We start from the raw sequence: 26,662 nt of genomic DNA on the forward strand, positions 1-26,662 counted from the left end.
TCCATCATTTTAATAGACCACAAGATTACATTTTTCATAAATAACATTACACTCGCAAGTGTATAAAAATCATTCGTATGATGAACACCTGGTAACCGACATTAACTTAATGCATATAGAATATCCCCCGCATACTCGCAAGTATGCCATAAATATTGGCAATCACAATCACCATTTAAATCGAAGTACTAAAGCATTCCAAATTCCAGAATGGGGTTTGTTAGGCCCATAGATCTATCTTTAGGATTCGCGTCAATTAGGGGCCATTTCTCTAATTCTTAGGCTACCAGACTTGAAGGGGCTATATTCGGTATAGTAATTGATATTGATTTAAACATACATATATTTCGAAGCAATATCATTTATATTTCATAGGTTTTTACCGTTTACTAAGACATTCAATGCATAATTCACGAGAAAAATGACTAAAGTAAACACGAGCTTAAAGTTAAAGGAACGATGATAAACGACGAATTTAAACCAATTATATATCGAGAAAACGTCAATCCGAAATCAAGAATAAAAGATGAAAAATATGCAAGTTCAAGATGATCGAAGAAGACCGAAGAAAAAGAGTTAAAACAAATCGTCCAAGATAGTACACGTCTACAATGGGTCAACAGAAAACAAAAATTAAAAAAACTACCGTTTACTCTAACGCGGATCTAATACCTTACGCGAAACGCGTAATGTTGTGACATAAATCCAGATTTCAGTTTACTCTTATGTAGAACGTGTGAATTACTACGCGAAACGCGTAATGTTGAGACCAGATTCAGATCCAAAATTCACATGGGACGGCCACTTTTAAGTTATTATATGAATCAACTAGCATGCCTCAAATTTAATATGTATTCTTTATCAAGGACAGTTACCAAGGGGACTAAACAATTGGTGCCTCTTTTTCAATTCTCAAGGATATAATACGGAGTACTAATGAGACACAGAGAGACATTACACAACAATATAGAAGATATACAGAGAATATCACAGTCAACACACATCACCACTTATCATTATTTATCTACTGTTTTAATTTATTTTCGAGTACTCAGTTTCTGTATCATTCCATATTAATTTTAAGGTTCAAGATTTAGGATAGTTTCAATATTAAGGGTGTATTGTTCGTAATTAAGGGTATTATTGTTCGAGTGCAAGGGTGTTGTTATTGTAATTTTCTACCATTTGAAGTTAATGAAAGTGAAGATTTTCGTAAGTTTATTCTATTAAAATTATCGTTATCAATTTTTATCGTTATTATTATGTTTGTATACTTATATTTTTATGTTTACCCTAGTATAATGAGTAGCTAAGTTTCCATAGTGTTTACTTAGATGTAGAGCCCTAGTGAAATGGATTGTTATCTTTTGTAAATATTAAAGTGTAGCTTAAGTATTTTTAACATTGAGCTTAGTCAAAAGAACCATTGTTATACGATTAGATATTTAATCCTTATCACTTAATTTGTTAGATATAAATAGCGAAAGTTATTTCTATTAATATAAATTAAGCTTTAACACTAAAAGTGATTTAGATGAACTTATGGATAAGTTATTAACACTAATTTAGAAATAAAGTTCGGTGGTTTGGGTAATATCATTAGTTATATAATAGTGAAATTGTAAAAAGGGAAACCGTTACGATTTAGGTTTTGGCGAAAGTCAAAACTAGGTTAGGTCTCAATTTAGATACTTTGGGAATAGTAACTATCTAAATAAGATCAAATGAAAATTAGATTTAATTTAGTTAGTTGAAACTTTATATATTCGAAAGAAAATATTAAGTTGTATATTAAAACATTTTAATAGGGCTTAAATTCAAAACAATCCATGGATATAATGGTGAAACATTTAAGTGAACACTCCCATGTATATATTGCAAATTATTATTATTATTTTTACGTATTATTATTCAGAAAAATTAAAATATAAATCAACCTCCTCCAGTCTTAATATGTACTGTTTTGTCACATCGAATATAACATACGCGGATCGTGTATACTTCCACACGAAACGCGTATCTGCAAAACATACGCGGAACGCGTATATATACACGCGAAACGCGTACGTATAAATACAGTACTGTTACGAATTTTGTTTAATTCCAAGTTTTAATTAAAGTAATATTTATTATTACTTTAAAGTATTTAATTTATAACTAGTTTAATTACTATAATTTCCTTTCTTTCATCTTTAATTTAATTAAAACTTATTATTTAGTTAATTTAAATAATTTGTATTTTATTTTATTGATTAAAACAAATTCCTAATCATTTAGTTTTATTGCAAGTTATTGTTTTACTTATTACCATTCAGTAATACAATTGTTTTATCATAAATAGTATAATTTCATTTAGTTCACTTATAATTTAATGATTATAAATCCTGTAATCTTGTAATTTTATTTATCAAGTAAGTTAGTTTAATTAAGTTATTTTTCATTATTATATTATATAATTCCTAATCCAAAACCCTCTTTAATTAAGTTTAACTTCAAAGACTATTAAAAACCATTAAATACTCCATCTCCCTGTGGAACAAATCGGATTTACCTATAAAACTAAACTACACGGATAGGACTAGTTGCCTATATATGTGTGAAATCAACCCGAATTCATTAAAACACTATACATACAATAAATCAATTCGTGTAACAAAATAACTCAAATCCGTTCATAAATAAAGGTATAGTCTCAGCACATCAACTTTTTGGCGCCGCTGCCGGGGAGTTGGTAGTTAAATAAATAGATAATTTTTCTGATTTGTAGTAGTAGTTGGATTTGTACGTGGACTGGGTTATTGGAGCCAAACAGTACCCAATTATATTGGGACCAAACGAATCCTGCCCCTCTGCTGCATCTTTTGGCTATTCGAAACGTGAGCAAAATCAGAAGGAAAATCTGTTTGTTTAAAGGTTTTTATCATTGTTTTTATGTTATTCGATCCTTTTGTAGGAATTTAATTCTTAGAAAAGCTTTTGGTGTTGTGATTGCACAATAGAAATTAATGCATGAATTTACGTTCTTCCAATACTGATTTAACTCCTTCATATCCTGAACCCGAAAGGGAATTTCACGAATGCTTAAGAGCTCAAGAAGTAGAGTCTCTCGCTGAGGGTTTAGAATCACTTTCATTAAATTCTAACTCTGAACCAGTTATGCAACAAATCATAGAGCCAGTTATTAAAGAAGAAGAAGAAGAGATGGCTGCTACAAATCAAACGATGGATGCATTAATGAAGGCAACAAGAACAGGTCAAGGCCACACAATTATTCAACCTACGATGACTGACGGGTTTGAAATAAAGGGTCAATTTCTCTACATGGTGACTAATACATGCCAATTCGGTGGAGTTCCAAATGAGGATGCTAACGAGCATATTCGTAAGTTTGTAAGCATTTGCAAGCTATTCAAGATCAAAGATGTCACCGATGATATCGCATGTTTAAAAATCTTTCCATGGTCATTAAAGGATGATGCAAGAGATTGGCTAGACTCATTACCAGAAGGTTATATCGAAGATTGGAATGATATGATGGACAATTTTTTGTCAGAGTTCTTCCCTGCTTCAAAAGCAGTAAAATTGCAAAGTGATATAAATCACTTCAAGCAAAAGCCTAATGAGACTCTTTATGAAGTTTGGACCCGATTCAATAAAATGCTTAGGGTATGTCCTCAACACGGGTTGAATACATTCCAAAAGGTCCAAATATTCTATAAAGGAGTCAATGTGGCTACTCGAAAGGATATTGATGTTGCAGCAGGAGGATCAATCAGGATCAATCATGAAAAAATGCCCGAAGAAGCTCACACAATCATTGCCAATATAGCAGCACATTCTCATAATTGGCGTCAAGAGATGGAGTCCTCTAGGTCAACAACTGTTGCGAAAGCAACGATGAAATCGCTGCTTAAAAAGTTCAATTGGCAAATCAAGGAAGGTAAATTGATAAGGTGACCAAGGAAATGCATGCTATTAGGGTAGGGTGTGAATTGTGCCAAGGTCCTCACCTTACTAGAGATTGTGATCAAACAACAATGGAAGAGCAAGCGAATTTCTTAGGTTACTTGCGAAAAGGTGAAATGAATTTCAACGATTTTCCGGCGGTTGAAGCAATGAACCGGAAATATCCTCCTATCAACAGTTACCAAATAGGAGGACCTTTAGGTTTAAACAATAATTACCAAGGAGGAAATCCGGTTTGCCAAAATAACCGGAATTTCTCAAATCAAAATCAAAGAAATGCACCACCGGGTTACAATCACCTAAACAACCGAAATCAACCTCAACGAAATTACCAAAATAATTTCCAACACAATCAACCACAACCACAACCACAACCACAAGCACCTATACAACCACAACCCGAGAAGAAATCCGGTTTAGAAGATCTTTTGATAGATTTTATGGTTAAGCACGAGCAAACTGCGGAACTTCAAACTCAGTAAATTCGAAATCAACAAGCTACGATACAGAATTTAGAAAGAGATGTTGGAAGGATCTCACAGTTACTAGCAGAGAGACCACCAGGCGCTCTCCCCTCAAATACTCAAGTGAATCCCAACAACAGTCACACAAGGAATGAGCAAGTAAATTCCATAACCACGAGAAGTGGGTTAACTATTAACCTCGATGTTCTAAAGCCTCATGTTCCTATTTCTAATCCAATTCCAAATTAAAAAGATTCTTCCGTGGAAGAGGATAAAGTGCCAACCACAAGTGCACCTAAAACTCAACCGCCATTAAAAGAATACAAACATCCAATTCCATACCCACAACGTTTGAAGAAAGATAAATTACAAGCACAGTACAACAAGTTTGCCGAAATGATTAAGCAAATGTGTGTCAATGTACCACTTGTAGATGTTCTTGCGGGTATGCCAAATTATGGAAGGTTTATCAAGGATCTCATAGCCGATAAAGGTAAATATGAAGAAGTTTTAACCACATTCCTCAATGAGGAATGCTAAGCAATTTTGCAAAAGAAAAAGATGCCACCGAAACTCGGAGATCCTGGTAGTTTCATTATTCCATGTCTGATGGGAGATTCAGTAATGTACGATGCATTAGCTGACTTAGGCGCAAGTATCAATCTTATGCCACACTCCTTGTACTTAGAACTAAACCTAGGTGATCTAAAACCAACTAGGATGTGTATACACCTAGCCGATAGAACTTTTAACTATCCTATTGGTATTGCCGAAAACCTACCGATTAAAGTTAATCATTTAATCTTTCCTACCGATTTCGTTGTCCTTGAAATGGAAGAAGATAGCAAGGTTCCCCTAATTCTACGGCGACCTTTTCTAAATACCGCCGACGCGATTGTGCGTGTTAAAGATAAAAAACTTAGTCTAGGTGTAGGGAAAGATACAGTTACCTTAAACATAGATAAAGCTATGAAACAACCTATCTCCTCCGATGACGAATGTTATAAGGTAGACATTGTTGATTGTTGTGTTGAAAAAGAATTGCAAGAATTACTAAATGTAGACACCTTGAACTTCACCCCAATGAGTGAAAGTAATGAATTTGATGTAGAGCTTGAACTTGACGAATTGTTGAAAGTAGTCATCGATGAAGATTGCGTTGAGGAAGAAATTTCCAAGGAAGATGAACCCTTTGAAGAAATTACCGATGGTAACAGGTTCTGGATAAAATCTTCCTTGGAAGAACCACCCATCTTGGAACTTAAAGAACTCCCAGAACATTTGGAGTATGCTTATCTCCAAGGTACGTCACAATTACCTGTTATAATTTCATCAAAACTCTCCGATAACGAAAAGAGTAGGTTAATGTCCGTTCTAAAAACTCACAAAAGGGCAATTGCTTGGAAAACTACCGATATTCCAGGGATTAACCCAGCTTATTGTACTCATAAGATTTTTATGGAAGAAGATTTTAAACCCGTGGTACAAAGGCAACGAAGGTTAAACCCTAACATGAAAGAAGTTGTCAAGAAGGAGGTTATCAAGTTACTTGATGCTGGGTTAATATACCCTATATCCGATAGCCCGTGGGTTAGTCCTGTTCAAGTAGTACCCAAGAAAGGGGTTCAATTGTCATCCTTAATGATAAGAATGAACTTGTTCCTACAAGAACAGTCACTGGTTGGAGAGTCTGTATAGACTACCGTCGTTTAAACGATGCCACAAGGAAAGATCATTTCCCGCTTTCCTATATTGACCAAGTGATAGAACATTTAGCGGGAAAAGTGTACTATTGTTTCCTTGATGGATTCTCCGGTTATTTTCAAATTCCCATTGATCCAAAAGACCAAGACAAGACAACTTTTACTTGTCCATTTGGTACATTCGCATACCGATGAATGCCGTTCGGATTATGCAACGTGCCAGGCACCGTTCAAAGGTGTATGATGGCAATATTTCATGACATGATAGAACGAAGTATGGAAGTCTTTATGGACGATTTCTCTATTTTTGGAGACTCCTTCGATTCATGCCTTTCAAACCTCGAACGAATGTCAATTCGTTGTGAGGAATTAAATCTTGTTTTAAATTGGGAAAAATGCCACTTCATGGTGAAGGAAGGCATTGTTTTAGGACACAAGATTTTTCGAGATGGAATGGAAGTAGACAAAGCTAAGATCGATGTAATCTTAAAGCTTCCTCCTCCAATTAACGTTAAAGGAATTCGTAGTTTCTTAGGTTATGCGGGATTCTATCGACGATTCATAAAGGACTTTTCCAAAATCGCTCGACCCATGACTAAACTTCTTGAGAAAGATAGTACATTCGATTTCAATGACGAATGCTTACAAGCTTTCTCCATTCTAAAAGATAAACTTACGAATGCACCTATCATAGTATCTCCCGATTGGTCCAAACCATTTGAACTAATGTGTGATGCTAGTGATTTCGCACTAGGAGCCGTTTTAGGACAAGGCCAAGATAACAAATTTCAACTAATATATTATGCAAGTAAAACACTAACAGGAGCACAATTCAACTATACAACTACCGAAAAAGAACTCCTTGCAATTGTATTTCCTTTTGATAAATTTAGATCATATCTTGTGTTATCCAAAACGATTGTTTTTACCGATCATTCCCTGGCCCCTAAAGGACTCGACCCGAGTGAATCCGTACCACCTATCATACCTGTAGATCAAGGTGTTAGAAGTTTAGGATTGGATGTTTATAAAACGGCAAAAGAAATACAAGTGAGGGGTGGGGTACGTAGTTTAAGACGACAAGAAATTGTTGCTCCCGCTCCTATGGAGGAAGATGATGAACCTGATCGAGAAACTAGGAGAAGACGGAGATAGCCATATCAGGCTAGTTCGTCTAATGTAGGTACTTCTGATTTCGATATGTTACAAAATTCGTTTAATTCATTGAGTTTAGATGTAAGGAACTCATATGAAAATTGGGGACAGAGATCAGAAAACCAGTACACTAGTTTGTCTCGGCAATTAGGGGACGTGAGGCAAACCTAACTAGATCAGGGTAATATTTTAGAAAACATCTGATATGATCAAAGGGGCCAGGGAGTACAACTTGAGTGGGCACATCATCAGGCATATCTATACGCAGCTAACCCACAGAATTACGCACCCTCAGTCTTTCCTTCATACACCCCATGGCAGCACACGATGATCCTCTCCCTCCACCTTATGACCCCAATGCCGCTCTAGCTGCAAGTCAGGATGCTTATCGGTGTTTTTATGAACAATAACGCTAAAATGAACAGCGGCAGCAACAGCAACATGAAGAGGAAAATCAAGGAGGCCAATATGGCCTTTTTTCTAGTTTTTAGTTTTAAAACAATTTGTTTTTTTATATTGTTTGTAAAAAAAAATGATTTTTATGGTTTTTGTTAAGTATTTACTCTTACTTTCATTTTTTTGTTTTTATATATACAAAAATTTTAAGTGTGGGGTAAAATTTTTGTACTATTGAAGTACAACCCCATCTTGTGTGTGATTAACATGTTGTTGACAGGTACTTATGATGATGATGCATTTGACATAACGAAACACCAGATTTATATTGTAATTAAGGGATTGGATATATTCATACGATAAGTATTTTACGATCTCCAATTTTTAACCAAGGAAGTTCTAACTACCTTTACACTTTTTATCCTCTCAAATTTATACATTATTATCTGATTTTATGTAATGAGGGCATTACATAATCTTAAGTGTGGGGTGGGGATATAAATTCTCGAGAACTTATAACTTGGTGGTTTTTATGAAAATTTTGAAAATTTTTAAACAAATATATCTAGTCAATTTTTAAGGTAATTACGAGAAATTAAAGATTAGGTGTAAAAAAAAAACCGAAATTATTGTCTCCATACATTAAAAATACATAAGTTTATTTGATTAAAACATATAAAAGAAAACTAAGTATAACAGAATTCATAAACCCATATGTTTAGAACCATTTATCACGTGTTTCTATGAAGTTTATTGCAGATATCATTGCTTTGGAATGTATAAACCTGAGTATCCCATTGATGCGAGTAATAAAGGATGAATCAAGTCCATCCTTTAAGGAAGTAAAGTCTTCCGAATGTCGTTTTACTTGGTATAGCATACTTCCTAAACTATATCATTTCATACTAATATCATATCACGATATAAAAGTACCGTGGAAAGAGAAAGTCTTGAACTTTCAAACCCGAAAATAAACTTGGTAGGGTAAATCTAAGGAGCTTTCCAGTGTAAAACCGATTACGGTGTATAAGCTGGAGCAGGATCTGTCCCGTGCGATAGCTCAGTCTCCGCAGTTTTAACCCTTGAATTAAATTGTACAAATTGTCGTAAAAGACCGATAGAAATATCGTGTCAGGGGGCGTCCGGTTAAGAGTTCCATGATACTACAATCATGGGGGCGGATAGCTTGCTAATCACTGACTGAGACTACGGTTTTCAGTTACCCTCAACCGGAATTTGAGGTTAAAACCGGAAAACGTGTCTAGTGTAAAAACTAGCATGACATTTTATAAAAATCATAAAACGTTTTTCACAAGGTCCAATTTTCCCTTAGGATCCAAATTTTTAAACCTTAATCACGAGTTTCAACTTTGTTTCTGTTGTCAGAATTTTATTTCGTGTAGTGTGCGTGTGATCCAATAAATATTGTGTAGTGTTTCCAATTTATCTCATAAAGCGTGTGTTTTCAATTCGTGTGGTGTGTGTGCGAAAAAAAATGTGTGATTCATGTGGAATGTTGTATTACAAACATTTCGATTATTATTAAAAACTGTAAGTGTGGGGTATTTTGATATTGCTTTAAACATACATATATTTCGACGCAATATCATTTATATTTCATAGGTTTTTACCGTTTACGAAGACATTCAATGCATAATTCACGAGAAAAATGACTAAAGTAAACACGAGCTTAAAGTTAAAGGAACGACGATAAACGACGAATTTAAACCAATTATATATCGAGAAAACGTCTATCCGAAATCAAGAATAAAAGACGAAAAATATGCAAGTTCAAGATGATCGAAGAAGACCGAAGAAAAAGAGTTAAAACAAATCGTCCAAGATAGTACACGTCTACAATGGGTCAACAGAAAACAAAAATTAAAAAAACTGCGGTTTACTCTTACGCGGATCGCGTAATACCTTACGCGAAACACGTAATGTTGTGACATAAATCCAGATTTCAGTTTACTCTTACGCGGAACGTGTGAACTACTACGCGAAACACATAATGTTGAGACCAGATTCAGATCCAAAATTCACATGGGACGGCCACTTTTAAGTTATTATATGAATCTACTAGCTCGCCTCAAATTTAATATGTATTCTTTATCAAGGACAGTTACCAAGGGGACTAAACAATTGGTGCCTCTTTTTCAATTCTTAAGGATATAATACGGAGTACTAAGGAGACACAGAGAGACATTACACAATAATATAGAAGATATACAGAGAATATCACAGTCAACACACATCACCACTTATCATTATTTATCTACTGTTTTAATTTATTTTCGAGTACTCAGTTTCTGTATCATTCCATATTAATTTTAAGGTTCAAGATTTAGGATAGTTTCAATATTAAAGGTGTATTGTTCGTGATTAAGGGTATTATTGTTCGAGTGCAAGGGTGTTGTTATTGTAATTTTCTACCATTTGAAGTTAATGAAAGTGAAGATTTTCGTAAGTTTATTCTATTAAAATTATCGTTATCAATTTTTATCGTTATTATTATGTTTGTATACTTATATTTTTATGTTTACCCTAGTATAATGAGTAGCTAAGTTTCCATAGTGTTTACTTAGATGTAGAGCCCTAGTGAAATGGATTGTTATCTTTTGTAAATATTAAAATGTAGCTTAAGTATTTTTAACATTGAGCTTAGTCAAAAGAACCATTGTTATACGATTAGATATTTAATCCTTATCACTTAATTTGTTAGATATAAATAGCGAAAGTTATTTCTATTAATATAAATTAAGCTTTAACACTAAAAGTGATTTAGACGAACTTATGGATAAGTTATTAACACTAATTTAGAAATAAAGTTCGGTGGTTTGGGTAATATCATTAGTTATATAATAGTGAAATTGTAAAAAGGGAAACCTTTACGATTTAGGTTTTGGCGAAAGTCAAAACTAGGTTAGGTCTCAATTTAGATACTTTGGGAATAGTAACTATCTAAATAAGATCAAATGAAAATTAGATTTAATTTAGTTAGTTGAAACTTTATATATTCGAAAGAAAATATTAAGTTGTATATTAAAACATTTTAATAGGGCTTAAATTCAAAACAATCCATGAATCTAGAGGTGAAACATTTAAGTGAACACTCCCATCTATATATTGCAAATTATTATTATTATTTTTATGTATTATTATTCAGAAAAATTAAAATAAAATCAACCTCCTTCAGTCTTAATATGTACTGTTTTGTCACATCGGATATAACATACGCGGATCGTGTATACTTCCACATGAAACGCGTATCTGCAAAACATACGCGGAACGCGTATATATACACGCGAAACGCGTGCATATAAATACAGTACTGTTACGAATTTTGTTTAATTCCAAGTTTTAATTAAAGTAATATTTATTATTACTTTAAAGTATTTAATTTATAACTAGTTTAATTACTATAATTTCCTTTCTTTTATCTTTAATTTAATTAAAACTTATTATTTAGTTAATTTAAATAATTTGTATTTTATTTTATTGGTTAAAACAAATTCCTAATCATTTAGTTTTATTGCAAGTTATTGTTTTACTTATTACCATTCAGTAATACAATTGTTTTATCACAAATAATATAATTTCATTTAGTTCACTTATAATTTAATGATTATAAATTCTGTAATCTTGTAATTTTATTTATCAAGTAAGTTAGTTTAATTAAGTTATTTTTCATTATTATATTATATAATCCTAATCCAAAACCCTCTTTAATTAAGTTTTACTTCAAAGACTATTAAAAACCATTAAACACTCCATCTCCCTGTGGAACGAATCAGATTTACCTATAAAACTAAACTACACGGATAGGACTAGTTGCCTATATATGTGTGAAATTAACCCGAATTCATTAAAACACTATACATACAATAAATCAATTCGTGTAACAAAATAACTCAAATCCGTTCATAAATAAAGGTATAGTCTCAGCACATCAGTAATCCAATCATATAATGTAGTTTCAAGTACTTGTGTCTATTTCGTCAAACATTTATAAAATCAGAGCATGTATTCTCAGCCCCAAAAATATATAGTGCAAAAGCATTTAAAAAGGGAGCAAATGAAACTCACTATACTGTATTTTGTAGTAAAAATATATATGACGACATTTGAACAATGTAGGGTTGGCCTTGGATTCACGAACATATATCATTTGTATATCTATTAAAACATATAATCGTAATCGAACAAGTTTATATATATTTATTATTAATAATATATTTGTTATCTCATATGTTATATAGATAAATTTAATATATTTAGTTTATATATTTTATATAGCTAATATAACAATTTATTTTAGGATTTATACATGATAAAAATATATATTTATCTATTAACTGATATCTTTTATAACTTAATTAATATCATTTTAGTAATAAGAATATAGTGATATGTATTATTAATTCTATTGTAATGTATTTTTTTTATATAAAAGTGGCTATTTGTAATAATACTGATATTGGTAAAAATAATAATAATTATGATAGTAATAATGGTAATAGAAATGGTAGTTTTAATATTAAGATAAAAATGATAGTTTTAATAAAAATAATAACTTTGATAATAATGATACTTTACTTTGATAATATAATGATAATAATAATAAAAGTGTTAGTAATAATGAGTTTTATCATAATCCTCGTGTTAAATTTGTAATCTATATCTATAGTTCCTATAACTTAAAGTTATAACCAATTTCATTACAATAATATGTTTGTAGCTATAATCATAAAAAAAATAGTAAATGATAATTTTTCTCATGTTACTTATATTAGTAGTAATAACGATAATTACAATACTAATAATAATAATAATAATAATAATAATAATAATAATAATAATAATAATAATAATAATAATAATAATAATAATAATACAATAACACTAATAATTATAATAACAATAATAATAATAATAATAATAATAATAATAATAATTATGATGATTTAAAAAAAAAAGTAAAACTACCTTAAAAGCTTTTATAAAAAGAATGCCCCGAACAGGGCTCGAACCCGAGACTGTAACGACCCGGAAATTTCCGACCAAATTTAAACTCTAATCTCTATATGGTTCCGACACGATAAGCAAAAACCCTAAAGTTGACCCGCACTTTTTCGATCGTTCTATACTTATAAGATTAATATTTACATAAATTAAACCTTACCAACATGATAAGCAATCCAAATTGTTGAGACTTATGTTTTCGAAAAGAGTTTTACACAACGTTTGACCGTCTAGTTTGACCGATGATATCACGAACTATACAATATATGATAATTATACGTTTGTGTATATATATGTATATATACATATTTAACATGATCTAAGAATGTTTTAATATCTCATTTTGTATTAATAACAATAAGTTATAAGTATATTTTGAAACTACTAACTTAAGTTTTCAAAACGATAACCATACGTAACGTTATTTGACTTAAATACTTATGACCTATAATGTTTATACATATATCGTATAAGTAATATATTTAATCACTTTTAAAGACTTAAATACATAAAACAATATAAGTATATTTACAAAAGATAGCTATATTTGAATCCTCGTTCCGTTTTCTCAAAGATTTCTATACGTATACCTAGGGTATATGTACCCGTATCATACGCAGCTTCTAGATGTATTTACTATTGGTATATACCAATAAAAATCTGCTCCTTAGCAGCCTTAAATGATTAAGAAACATGTGGAACCAACCATTTGTCAAGTAGCATGAATTATTTAGCAAGAAAACAAAGTTAGGTATCTTTTTTTTCCTTTATAACCTAAAAACGTTTTTATGCATGCACACCATTTCTTCACCCCATTTTCTCATACTTACACTTCCATTTCTCTCTCAAAATACTCTTAACTTCATACTTGATCATCTCCAAGCATTTTCCCCATCATTTAGCTTCAAAAACCTTACTTAAACACCATAAGAAAACCATACAAAAACACTTCAAGAAATCCTTCCAAGAACACAAACTTACTTCCAATCTTTCATCCAATTCCATCACCCTTTTGGTTCTAGCTTTTTACTCCTCTTTTACAGCAACCTTGTCCAAGGAACTTGAGGTAGTATCTATGTTCATAACCTTATTCGATTCATATATATATATAGCTATCATATTTTGTGGTATACAATTTTAACAACAAGAACATAGTTTGAAAGTTTTCAAACTTGTTTGCAAACTAAATAGATCCTTCTAACTTAACTTTTAAAATACTTCAAGACCTGTAATATAACTTAAATATATGCTAACTTAACAAGGTATAACTTGGTTTTTCAAAGAATATCTTAAAAACTGTTTTTACGACGTCGGAGTGTAACCGGGGACTGTTTTGGGTTGGATAATTAAAAACTATCTTAAACTTTGAATTGGAGGTTTATGTTCTGGAAAAATGATTTTTACTATAAATATGTTAACACATAAAAATTTCATGATTTAATTCAAAGTATAAGTATTTTTAGAAAAATGGTCATTAAGTGTTATTTTTTTTGTAACAAAAATGTTTAACTTCATAAGTTTCACTAAAGTTTCACCTATGCCGTGTGATTTTGAATACAAACCAAGGTATTTTCAGTTCATAGTCTTAAAGAGGGACTCGATCCAAGGAGATGGCAAGTTGAATCAACGAAAACGGATTTGTAACGAAGAAACTATGACCGAAACAAAATTGGTTATCCTAGACTTGTTTAACTTCGGGATTAATTGGGAAAAATTAAATAAATCACATATTTCTAAGATAACATGATATTTTATATATATGTACTTATAATTCAATTTTATATGGTTCAGGATCACCCGTAAACAACACGAGAAGATTAATCATAAGATCCCATGTTTGTACGCAACACGTCATTTGACAACACCGGTACTTTATGTACGCAACACGTCATTTGACAACACCGGTACCGTGGGTCAAGATTAATCTCGACCAATACATATACGATGGGGTTTTATTTATTTCGTTGGGGGTTTTATTTATTTCATTGCGGGTTTATTAAACATCTAAAAATGAACCATTAAAATTGAATTACTAACATCGAGCTGCTAACTACGGACTAAGGAATTATTCTAAGTATTAAAAGTATAACAAGTATATATATGTGACGTTTGTTTAAAAAGAAAAGGTATTGATATATTATATATGGATAGGTTCGTGATATCAACCGGAGACCAAGTCAAATTATATATATCTTCAAGACGAAAGTGAGTATATAGTCCCACTTTTAAACTCTAAATATTTCGGGATGAGAATACATGTATTTTATGTTTTACGTTATGGACACAAGTAACTGAAAAATATATTCTACGTTGAGTTGTACCACTGGCATACTTCCCTGTAGCTTGGTAACTAATATTTACAGCGGTATTGTAAACGCGAATCCTGTTGATAGATCTATCGGGCCTGACAACCCCAACCGGACTGGACGACCAATATTCAACGGTTGCACAGTACTTCGTTTCGTGACTACACTTGGTACAGTGTAGTAAGATTTCATATTAAAGGGAATATGCGACGTGATTAATTGTTAAGTATGGTTACCAAGTGCTCAACCACTTAGAATATTTTTATTAAAATGTTTATATATGAAATCTTGTGGTCTATATTTATATCGCTGTCGACATTAAACCTATATCTCACCAACTTTATGTTGACATTTTAAAGCATGTTATTCTCAGGTATGAATTAAGTCTTCCGCTGTGCATTATCTCGTACTAAGGATACTACTTGAGGCCATTAAGGACTTATATCATAAGGCGTTGCATTCGAGTCATTGAAGTTCATAGAGACTATTATTAAGTAAATGGCGGTTTAAGTCATTTGAATATTATGAAATGTCAGGCGAATATGTCAATTATGGATGTAACCATAGATTGCCTTTTAAGAATAAATGCAACGTTTGTAAGATGTATCATATTGAGGGCAAGTACCTCGCAATGTTATCAACTATTGTAATTCGTTTGTAATCAATATGGACAACGTCCGGACGATTAGTTTCGGATCCTTTCAGTTGGTATCAGAGCGTTGGTCTTAGCGAACCAGGCCTTGCATTAGTGTGTCTAACTAGTAGTTGTTAGGATACATTAAGTGAGTCTGGACTTTGACCTTGTCTGCCTGTCAAAAGTTTTGCTTATCAATCCTAGTCGGAAATCATCTGCTTATCGTTCTTAGGGAACTGCCTGCTTATCATTCTTAAGTCTAGACACGTCTTACTGCATTTAGTGCATCGATAGTGTATAGACAAAATTCACATCCTAGCGTATCTGTTACTATAGACATTGCCTGACGTATTTCAAAGATTCTCCGTAATTCATGGGATTTTGATATTATATATACATATGTAAATTATGTATTGAAGAGTACCAAACCCAACTCCTATAATCTATTCCAAACCAAAAATTCATTTCTCCGACCATACAAGATGGATTCTTCATCCAGCTCAAATTCCTCCGACTTCGATAGCTTCGCCGATATGGATTTCCATTCGAGCTCCGAGAACAGCGTTACCGGAATGGATCAACCAATTTCCCATCATCTATTCTGGATGAATTGGGGATGGGTTCGTAATATACTAAATTTCTGGAGGCAAGAAGAAGGTGATCCATTCCATCCACCAGATTGTCCTCTTAACGATGAACCTGAAGCACTTACCGGCGAACCTATTCGAAACACCATTTTCTCGCTCATTTCTAGAGTATCTCGTCATGATTACATACTATCCCATATTTCAAATCTTGTTCATTCGCTCGTTCCAACCGTCAATCATCCCGGTATAATAGAAGAAGTCAACGAACTCCGTGCTCGGGTAGTGGTTTTGGAGAATATGGTGCGAAGGTTACAAACACCAACAGCAGCACCAGCAGCATAATCCGTACTACCATCGTCAACGTCGACAGTACCTTTATCACCCCAATCACAACCGCGCCTTAAATCTCAACATCACAATCTGTATCTCGAATATCAACATCACACGACTCAATATCTATACTTCGAGTATGATCTTCGTTCTATATATCGTTCTACATCGATTATCTTCGCTTTACGTATCGTATGACAATTATGTAATTTCTAAAGTCTTAGAGATTATGTAATCTAGAATTAATGATAAATCAAATGAGTTTAATATCTTATTGACTCATTAAATCTATGATTATCTCTGAAGAAAATATATATGCAAGTATATTTTCATAAAGATAGTAATTAAAAATTCCTTCGTACAAACTATTAATGATGAAAATATTTTAACGGGTGGGTAGTACCCGAGGAATATTTAGAATTCACATTAATAAGTTATATTGTACATTCTTGAATCTGATTCAACGGTTATCTATTATCTTACTTACAACCACCGATATTCGTATCCGCTCACCCCAGAATAACCATTTTCAATCAAATTTCATATTCGGATTTTGACCTACCAGAATCAAACAAGTGGCATAAAGAAGAAAACATTGGACAAAATAAAAAAAAAATTGTTAGAAACACACGATTTAACTAATTAAAAATCTATTAAGGATTCCACGCTAACTGTTCCGGCTAACTCTGGACAATTAAAATGAATTAAAATGTTGATTGTAACATATGAAGCTAAACAATTCTTCAAGCTTGCCACTTGATTTTATCTTAAACCTCATTCGTAACTTGACGATTACAATTCGCATTCAAATCCTTTCATGATTCCTGAAAACACCTCGACCGAGAAGTTGAACCCGCCGCACCTCGCCTACGGAATGAAGATTATACATACAGTTATACACCTGAAGAACTCTCGAACCCAAATTCATAATTTAACACATAACGTATTGAATCCTTTGCCATTTATTAGCAAGAACAACCCTACAATTCCTTTTCAAGAAGCTAATTTTGTCACAGCTCCACTTCGACTTTTCAGTGAGATTATTTCTATTATAATCATGATATTTATACCTTGTCCTTTCGCCATCATTACCGGAAAACCTTTTATATCCCTCGACAACATCAACAGGTGCACCAGCAGATCGTTATCCTTTTGGCGAAATCAACAATCAGTATTTTGAAAATCTCGCGGAACTTCTTCCATCATATCTATAATGTCTATCCCTAAGAATTTCATAATCTGAACGTGAAGTTTCTGAAAAACACCCGGGACTATGAAATAGTTCTTGAAATGCTAACGAAGCAGCAAAAACTGTAAACGACTTTAACGGTCAAAAGTTTGATGACAAAGAATAGTAAGGTGGTAAAGCTGAAAAATAAAAAAAGTTTGGAACTAGAAAACGGATGAAGCAAAGTATGAAAGAGGCTGTGGATAAATCACAGGGACTGAACCTGCTCTCAAAGAATACAAACGATTCCGTACCTGCTGAAACCGTCAGTAAGAACCCTACTCTTTATTCAAAACCCTGCCCGGATGATATTTTTCATCATCATCTTATCTTAGATATTATAAGATATCTTCATATCATTCGTTATACATATTTTTCATATTTCTGGAGATATTTTTACAACTATTCCTATCTGCGATCATTTATCTCTCCGTAACATCTGCGTTACAATATAAAAGAAACTGTGTTAATTTCTAAATTCTGAAACCTCCGAGATTAAAATATAAATGATTTGAAGTAGTGTTGGGAACTGATGCATGAATTAGTATAATATAATGAAACTTGATCAACTTCATTATATTACAGTAAGTCATGTTAAGTTTCTAATGGAATGTGATGATTCACAGTACCGTCATCATGTGCCATGTTACACGGCTCTTACATTCTATCAAGTCTCCAAACATATTAGAACGTATCACCTTGATAGTTCTATTTTTCCGGAATATTCGAGTAATTTAACGAATCAAGATCGTGCCATTACAATTTCATTCTAAAACCAATAGCTAGGTTCATTCCAAATTTCCTACCTACGAATTTCGGACCATTGTTCGCTTGGCTCGAGGACAGGAAGAAGAAACGAAGGGACAAAACATCAGAATAGAAATAGGAACATAAACCACAGCAAATAAGAGAGAGCATTAACTGTGGATGACAATGATTTTAAGGGACGGGAGTAGGAACATCGATATATAAGGGAAGGTATAAAACCTAACAACAACCCCGAAACTACAAACCTTGCATATCAATACGTATTGCAACGTAAAGGCACGGGAGAATTAAAAAAATTATAATTCCAAGGAAAGGATAAAAGAGAATAGATTCTTCTGGTGATAGATGAAAAAGAAGAATGAAAGATATGAAAGTTAGAAATATAACAAGGATTAGAATGGGATGGAGCATATTAGTGAATGCCTTAAAGTAGGAACTAAAGAGAAAGAATAGAAGATGTGGGAAGAAAGAAAGGGAAGGAGGTAAATTTATAGTGAAATATTCGACAAAGAAATCAAAACAGATTGCCGCGTTAAATCAAAGAAGAACCTGATCGCCGCAAAACTAAATCTTATTACATAAGATTTTCTTTAAAACCCTTAAATCCCGGAAATCGATCATAATCACGTCATCGGTTACAACAATTCTATATTTACTCATTTCACTCTTTTGTGATAGCTTCGCTCGTGCGTCTCACATAACCGAATCGTTTTATCTAAATCTTTCAATAATGATAAAATTTCATTATTACCTCATATTCGTCATGAAAACATTCCTATTGTTATTTATGACAACCTCTACCAAATTTCGAGGACGAAATTTCTTTAACGGGTGGGTACTGTAACGACCCGGAAATTTCCGACCAAATTTAAACTCTAATCTCTATATGGTTCCGACACGATAAGCAAAAACCCTAAAGTTGACCCGCACTTTTTCGATCGTTCTATACTTATAAGATTAATATTTACATAAATTAAACCTTACCAACATGATAAGCAATCCAAATTGTTGAGACTTATGTTTTCGAAAAGAGTTTTACACAACGTTTGACCGTCTAGTTTGACCGATGATATCACGAACTATACAATATATGATAATTATACGTTTGTGTATATATATATATATATACATATTTAACATGATCTAAGAATGTTTTAATATCTCATTTTGTATTAATAACAATAAGTTATAAGTATATTTTGAAACTACTAACTTAAGTTTTCAAAACGATAACCATACGTAACGTTATTTGACTTAAATACTTATGACCTATAATGTTTATACATATATCGTATAAGTAATGTATTTAATCACTTTTAAAGACTTAAATACATAAAACAATATAAGTATATTTACAAAAGATAGCTATATTTGAATCCTCGTTCCGTTTTCTCAAAGATTTCTATACGTATACCTAGGGTATATGTACCCGTATCATACGCAGCTTCTAGATGTATTTACTATTGGTATATACCAATAAAAATCTGCTCCTTAGCAGCCTTAAATGATTAAGAAACATGTGGAACCAACCATTTGTCAAGTAGCATGAATTATTTAGCAAGAAAACAAAGTTAGGTATCTTTTTTTTCCTTTATAACCTAAAAACGTTTTTATGCATGCACACCATTTCTTCACCCCATTTTCTCATACTTACACTTCCATTTCTCTCTCAAAATACTCTTAACTTCATACTTGATCATCTCCAAGCATTTTCCCCATCATTTAGCTTCAAAAACCTTACTTAAACACCATAAGAAAACCATACAAAAACACTTCAAGAAATCCTTCCAAGAACACAAACTTACTTCCAATCTTTCATCCAATTCCATCACCCTTTTGGTTCTAGCTTTTTACTCCTATTTTACAGCAACCTTGTCCAAGGAACTTGAGGTAGTATCTATGTTCATAACCTTATTCGATTCATATATATATAGCTATCATATTTTGTGGTATACAATTTTAACAACAAGAACATAGTTTGAAAGTTTTCAAACTTGTTTGCAAACTAAATAGATCCTTCTAACTTAACTTTTAAAATACTTCAAGACCTGTAATATAACTTAAATATATGCTAACTTAACAAGGTATAACTTGGTTTTTCAAAGAATATCTTAAAAACTGTTTTTACGACGTCAGAGTGTAACCGGGGACTGTTTTGGGTTGGATAATTAAAAACTATCTTAAACTTTGAATTGGAGGTTTATGTTCTGGAAAAATGATTTTTACTATAAATATGTTAACACATAAAAATTTCATGATTTAATTCAAAGTATAAGTATTTTTAGAAAAATGGTCATTAAGTGTTATTTTTTTTGTAACAAAAATGTTTAACTTCATAAGTTTCACTAAAGTTTCACCTATGCCGTGTGATTTTGAATACAAACCAAGGTATTTTCAGTTCATAGTCTTAAAGAGGGACTCGATCCAAGGAGATGGCAAGTTGAATCAACGAAAACGGATTTGTAACGAAGAAACTATGACCGAAACAAAATTGGTTATCCTAGACTTGTTTAACTTCGGGATTAATTGGGAAAAATTAAATAAATCACATATTTCTAAGATAACATGATATTTTATATATATGTACTTATAATTCAATTTTATATGGTTCAGGATCACCCGTAAACAACACGAGAAGATTAATCATAAGATCCCATGTTTGTACGCAACACGTCATTTGACAACACCGGTACTTTATGTACGCAACACGTCATTTGACAACACCGGTACCGTGGGTCAAGATTAATCTCGACCAATACATATACGATGGGGTTTTATTTATTTCGTTGGGGGTTTTATTTATTTCATTGCGGGTATATTAAACATCTAAAAATGAACCATTAAAATTGAATTACTAACATCGAGCTGCTAACTACGGACTAAGGAATTATTCTAAGTATTAAAAGTATAACAAGTATATATATGTGACGTTTGTTTAAAAAGAAAAGGTATTGATATATTATATATGGATAGGTTCGTGATATCAACCGGAGACCAAGTCAAATTATATATATCTTCAAGACGAAAGTGAGTATATAGTCCCACTTTTAAACTCTAAATATTTCGGGATGAGAATACATGTATTTTATGTTTTACGTTATGGACACAAGTAACTGAAAAATATATTCTACGTTGAGTTGTACCACTGGCATACTTCCCTATAGCTTGGTAACTAATATTTACAGCGGTATTGTAAACGCGAATCCTGTTGATAGATCTATCGGGCCTGACAACCCCAACCGGACTGGACGACCAGTATTCAACGGTTGCACAGTACTTCGTTTCGTGACTACACTTGGTACAGTGTAGTAAGATTTCATATTAAAGGGAATATGTGACGTGATTAATTGTTAAGTATGGTTACCAAGTGCTCAACCACTTAGAATATTTTTATTAAAATGTTTATATATGAAATCTTGTGGTCTATATTTATATCGCTGTCGACATTAAACCTATATCTCACCAACTTTATGTTGACATTTTAAAGCATGTTATTCTCAGGTATGAATTAAGTCTTCCGCTGTGCATTATCTCGTACTAAGGATACTACTTGAGGCCATTAAGGACTTATATCATAAGGCGTTGCATTCGAGTCATTGAAATTCATAGAGACTATTATTAAGTAAATGGCGGTTTAAGTCATTTGAATATTATGAAATGTCAGGCGAATATGTCAATTATGGATGTAACCATAGATTGCCTTTTAAGAATAAATGCAACGTTTGTAAGATGTATCATATTGAGGGCAAGTACCTCGCAATGTTATCAACTATTGTAATTCGTTTGTAATCAATATGGACAACGTCCGGACGATTAGTTTCGGATCCTTTCAGAGACCTCTCGTCCACGCATAACACACTTAACCATTCCCTCTGCCTTGTCTTTCTTACTTATTATGCAACCGATATATACTTATCTAATATTTCCTAAAACCATGTTCATCATCTTCTTCATCCATGAATTAAAATCAAATAGAGGCGAATTACTAAAAACAATCGACAAGGTTTTGAACTAAGGACTTGTAGACAACATCTAAACTAGAAAAAGAGTGTTTTTAAATAAAAAAATTTAAAAAAAATAAGAAACAGCCTACAGCTGCTGCTCGTCATTTTTTTTAAAAAAAATAATTGTTTTCGATTTTTAGTTGGTTTTAGGACTCGCTTTCTTCACGAAATAGTTTGCAAATTATATCTATAAACTATTGGAATCGTCAATTGAACTTAAAACATTAAAACAAGCTCTAATTTCTCCAAGAACAAAACAGTTGACTTTTGACAAATTAACTTTGACTCGCAAATTCGAATTCGTTATCAAGAATTGGAATTTGGGATTTTGCAGGAAGTTTAAGTAAATGATTCCTAACAACTCTACATTTTTAGTTTTTGAAATTTGTTTCGAATTCATGTTAGTCTATATCACTGTGAAGAACTCAAGAACTCAAAAATTAATTTTTAGATTAAGAGTGTTATAGGTTATGATTACAACATGAATTGTGTTGCAAATCATTCCTATAATCTTTATGGATCATCAAATTAACTGAAGATATCAAAATAAACTCGAATTTGATTCAAGAACACTTAGTTGACTTTGAAAACCAAAACTTTGACTCTCAAATTAGAAATTAATAGAAAGAATTGAGGATTGAAAACTTACAGATAGTTTAGATAGACGATTCCTAACAAGACTGCATTATTACATTTTGAAAATTTGTTATAGATCAAAATATGGTGCAAAAGATGAATGTACAGAGTATCGAGCTTATTTTCTGGGTTTCTTTTTGGTTTCTCTTATGATTTACAGAAATTAGTATATATAATCAGAGTATCATTGATCAATTAGATGGATTGATATGGACGTATAACAAAATCAGACATGAAACAAATTTAAACACAGTAATGATAGTTACATGTAACAAACTGGTACTCTTTTCTTTATATATATATATATATATGTATATATATATATAAATTATTTATTATTAATAATAATTAAATAAATATACTGGTAATATTAATACTGATTATATAAAAATACTAATAATAAAAATAGAAACACTAATATTAATAATGATGAAATAAATAATAATTTTGTAAATATACTAGCATAAAAAAAATTATGATACTTATAACAATGATATTAATAAATATATTAGATTAAAATTACTAATATTAATGATAATGGTAAATATAATAATAATAAAAATCTTAATCAAAATTTTACTACTCATTATAATATATTAATGATATTAATAATGATAGTAATAATATTAGTAATAATAATATCATAATAATTTAGATATCAATATTAATAATATTGATATTATTATTAATATTAATATTTATAATAATAATGAATGTAATAATAATATTATATATATATATATATATATATATATAAATTATTTATTATTAATAATAATTAAATAAATATACTGGTAATATTAATACTAATTATATAAAAATACTAATAATAATAATAATAATAGAGATACTAATAATAAAAATAGAAACACTAATATTAATAATGATGATATAAATAATAATTTTTTAAATATACTAGCATAAAAAAAATTATGATACTTATAACAATGATATTAATAAATATATTAGATTAAAATTACTAATATTAATGATAATGGTAAATATAATAATAATAACAATCTTAATCAAAATTGTACTACTCATTATAATATATTAATGATATTAATAATGATAGTAATAATATTAGTAATAATAATATCATAATAATTTAGATATCAATATTAATAATATTGATATTATTATTAATATTAATATTTATAATAATAATGAATGTAATAATAATATTAATATAACAACAATAGTTTAACTTGTAATTAAATTTAAATTATTATTTTTTACCTATTAATACTTATGTAACATTTATATACTATCTCATGTTGAATATTTAATATTTATACATTATAATATTCATACAATGAATATATATATATATATATTTATATATATATATATATATATATATATATAGTAAATAATTATATTAATTATATACGTATTGAAACAAATAATCTAAGAATATAACATTTAATACTTTGTTATAGTCTTGCAAGTTATTATATATATATACACATCTAGTCATAAACTATTGTTCGTGAATCGTCGGAAATAGTCGAAGGTCAACTAAATCATGTAAATAGTTCAAAATTTTTTGAGATTCGGTTTAATAGACTTTGCTTATCGTGTCGAAATCATACAAAGATTAAGTTTAAATTTGGTTGGAAATTTCTGGGTCGTCACAGTACCTACTCGTTAAAGAAATTTCGTCCCGAAATTTGATCTAGATGGTCATGGCTGATAATAAATATGTTTTCCTGACGAATATGAGTTGATAAAATAGAATTTTATTACCGTATTGTAATATGGATAAAATGATTCGATTACTCGAAGCGTATGAGTGAAGCTATCACAAAAGAGTGAGATGAGTAAATATTGTTTCGTCAAATCTTTTGACGTAGATATGGTTGATTTTCGGAATTCAAGGGATTTAGAGAAAATCGTTGAGATCTGAAAGATTTGATTCTTTGGTGAATAAAATCTCTTTAATTAAATGCGATTTTCTGCCTTGATTTCTTTATCAGATATTTCACTATAAATTAACTTCTTCCGTCCCATTACTTTTATCACTCCTATACTCAATTCCCAAATTCAAAAGATTGTGAAAATGCTTAATCCAGTTCTGATCCTTGTCCTTATCCTTACTATCGCAACAATCATTCTCCTTTTCCAACTTCCACTGGAGGAATCTGTTTTCTTCTACTTCGCCCTTGGGGTTATAGTGTTTTTAATTCTCCCGTGTCTTTATGTTGCGATAAACATCGATATACACGGTTTGTAATTTATGTGTTGTTATTGGGCTTTATATTCTCCTTTATATTTTGGAGCTATTTGCCTTTTTATTCTCTTCTCGACTCTAAGTCAAGCGAATAATGGTCAAGAATTTGTAGATATGAAATTTGGAATGAACTTAGTTAATGTTCTAAGAAGAAAATCGTAATGGCACGATTTTGATTTGTCAAATTACCAGAATTCAAGGGAAAAGATGGGACTATCAAGAAAATATGTTCTTGATATGTTTGGAGACTAGATAGAATGTAAGAGTCGTGTAACATGGCACATGATGACGTTATGGTCTGTGAATCATCACGTTCCATTAGAAACTCAGCATGACTTACTGTAATATAATCACGTAAATCAAGTGTCATTATATTATACTAACTCATGCATCAATTTCCAACACTACTTCAAAATCATTCATGTTTTAAATTCGAAGGGTCCAGAATTTAGAAACTAAAACAGTTTCTTTTACGATGTAACACAGATAGCGCAAAAAGGTATATAATTTTGGACGAGAATATTTATGAAAATATCTTCAGAAATATCGAAGATATTTATGATGATATTTTGGAATTTCTAAGTTCGATGGTTGATGAAGAAAGATTTTCCGCAAGATTTTAACATGAGTACGGAGCAAGATATTGGTTGAAGGTTTCATCGGATCCAGAATTACCTGGATTCTTTGAATATATGGTATGGTCCTTGTATTTGGACTTGGTCTCCTTCATGGTTTGCTCAATCTATTTTTCAATACCAAATTTCTCATCTTTGCCAACATACTATTCTTTATCATCAAACTTCTGACGGTTAAGGTCGTTTACAGTTTTTGTTGCTTCATTCAACTTTTCAAATTTTCCAAGTATTGATTCGTAGACTAGGAGCTTATCAGAATTTCAGAATGGAAGATCATAATTCTAAGAGATAAAGGTTATATGTATATATATAACTGTTGATGTAGTAATGCTGCGAGATTTCAAAATACCGATTGCTAGTTCTCGATAATTGGTATGGAAATTCTCGTTATAAGATGCGAATGAGTATATGATAGGATTTCGATAAATACAATGATTTTTCGGAAATTCAAAGATCAATGAAGTTGTTGGTAAGTTTACTGCTAATGTGGTGGAATATAATCGGTTTTCTCGATAACAATGACGAAAGGTAAGCTTATATATCAAAGTTATAATAAGTTTAATTTGAATGAAAGTCAAAGTTGATTTGCTGGAGC

Source organism: Rutidosis leptorrhynchoides, chromosome 7 (genome assembly GCF_046630445.1).
Source record: "Rutidosis leptorrhynchoides isolate AG116_Rl617_1_P2 chromosome 7, CSIRO_AGI_Rlap_v1, whole genome shotgun sequence".
Classification (NCBI taxonomy): domain Eukaryota; kingdom Viridiplantae; phylum Streptophyta; class Magnoliopsida; order Asterales; family Asteraceae; genus Rutidosis; species Rutidosis leptorrhynchoides.